Here is a 2678-nt window from a genome sequence, read left to right on the forward strand (position 1 = left end):
GTGCGTCATCTGTCGGACAGCGAAGCAAGCACGCCAACGGCCGGGATGGAGCTTGTCTCACTGCTTGACAGATGACGTATCATGTCAAAATAGCTTTTTGACTCTCTTCTGCGAAAATTGTGCACGCCACCGAGAGCAATTTTTTTCTCGATTTCGGAAAATCTAGGCAAGTGCCGATGTTGAATCACTTATCAGATAACGTAGACCATATTTTGCTACTTTGTGAACGTTATTTCAGCTCGAATGGTGTAGTAGATTTTGCATAGGAATTTTTTAAATCCCAGCCCCCAAATATTCAAGACCCTATACTTGCATGATTTTCAGATGATGCTGTCATCTTCTAAGTTAACGTTCCGCATCAAAAACAAAAAAAAAAATCAGTTTTAAAGGTTCTACTTCTTTATTAAAACCATAGCCGCTGAAAATTTCATTTCGGTGATGAGCTATCGATTGCAGCAAATAACAGGTGATCGTTATTATCAGCAGACTGCCCCTTTAACAAGGCATTTAATGAAAACGAAAGGCAGTCTCTTCAAGAGTGTAGAGCGTGCATTCACGGTTATCTTAAGTATTACCGTAAATATTCACGGTTATCTTAAGTACGTACAGGGACCGAAGAGGAAGACACAAACGGCAGGACTGTTGTTTTCCTCTTATGTCTGTTTTTTTACGCTGCTTCTACTTTTACTTAAGATGAACCACCAACTAGCCCATAACAAGATTTTGATTTTTTTTTTTTTTTTCACGATTACCGATCGGCAGGCTACATGCGGGCTGCTATTTCTTGCAGACACGAAATCGTTTTTCCTGGTTAACATGCTCGCGCCGATGATATCACGATGCATAGGCCTAGTTACTCGAAGTACATGAAGCTTAAAGACATTTGTGTATGCCTGGAGGAGCAATTGCGAATGGAGAGAAGAGCGGGTGATAGGAGCACCGCCGCCAGTACAAGGTAGGGCAAAGCTTTTAATTTCGTTCTGGCGACAAAGCGCCGCCCGTACACATCTTGTAAGTGATGCGACAAGAGAAATTTACGTTTCTTTGGCCAACCAGTAAGGCTCGACCAGCTAGTTCTCCTTCACTTCTCGTATATTCTGCATTTACCACATAACAGGCGGAAGACCAAACCAGTTTAGAAAATCGAAGCTTAGCCTTCCGTGCAAAGAACCAGGACAAATGTATCTAATATAACTTTTGTAATAGAGGTTCAGTGTACGATACTTTGCTGAATGGAGTAGATTTCAAAATGTTGATCGTAAAAGGGCAAACACACACACACACACACACACACACACACACACACACACACACACACACACACACACACACACACACACACACACACACACACACACACACACACACACACACACACACACACACACACACACACACACACACACACACACACACACACACACACACACACACACACACACACACACACACACACACACACACACACACACACAACAGCAAAAAACAGACACACGAGCGCTCGTGTGTGTCTTGCTATTGTCCCGGTATGTGATTGTATTGTTGTCGTTGTTTTTTTTGCGCTTTCACTATCAACATGGCTAACCAACTCGCCCAAAACGCAGCCATTATAGATTTCAAAACCCGAAACCTCTCATAAAGCACGCTTTACGCAGGTCACCTCTGTTGATCCTAACCTTCACCTCGCGTTCAGACCCTGCTTTACTTGAGCCGATCGTAGCACCACATGGTCACCGGCAGCCACTACAGTGCTCGTGGCCGCTATGTATCTCGACGAGTGCCATGACCAGGAATGTGTCCGCGGTACTGTTGCTGGGTGAGCGAGAAAGGAGAGAGTGCCCCATTGGGGCGGAACACTAACGTCACCTTGCCTATACAGACGTCGTGATTTCGGAGCCACCGGACAGCTGCCGAGATGTTCCTGGACTGCACTTACGAAGAGTGGTGTACTTACCGGCCTTGTTGCGATAGTGCTCCAGCATCCAGCGTTGAGAAGACCAAAGCTGTACTAGGCGTGAGTGGCTCCGCTTTCCGCATAGGCGTGTATTTCTGTTACGAACAGCGTATACAGCTTGTTAAAATCGCCCCAACCTTCAATCCTCTACTGGCAGGACATTGGGAAAAGAAAGGTCCTTTCGACATTGAGTCGCAGTGCTGAAGCACAATAGTGTGGACTCCAATATTTAAATGGCATAGGCTTTAACTTTTTACAACATAAAAGATTATAGCTATTAACATCTCTACCGATCCTAAAAGGGACACTAAAGGGATATAACAAATAAATTGCGGCAAGGAGAGATTCTTCCCGAGAACACTGCGTATGCTCCGAATGTAAAATTGCTCGCATTTGATAGGAACCGGCCGCGGTGGTGCCGCTCGACTGCTGTGCCCAAGGATGTAGGATGGGTCGAATCCAGGCCACGGCCGGCGGCCCCTTTTCGATTGCGGCGAAAAGCAAGGCGCCCGTGTACTGTGCGATGTCAGTGCACTTTAAAGAATCCCAGATGGTTTAAATTTCCTACGGCGTCTCTAATAATCTCAGTCGTTCTGAGACGTTAAACCCCGAAAACAAAACCAAGTTAAACTAATGGGAAGCCGAAAATGAACGGTCCTGAAGCCCTTCCACATTCAAAACGGCCGCGTAACTGAGTCCAGTAACGCAATTTATATGACGCATT

The sequence above is a fragment of the Amblyomma maculatum genome, chromosome 7, assembly GCF_055883805.1.
Source record: "Amblyomma maculatum isolate TAMU_Amacu chromosome 7, ASM5588380v1, whole genome shotgun sequence".
Lineage (NCBI taxonomy): Eukaryota > Metazoa > Arthropoda > Arachnida > Ixodida > Ixodidae > Amblyomma > Amblyomma maculatum.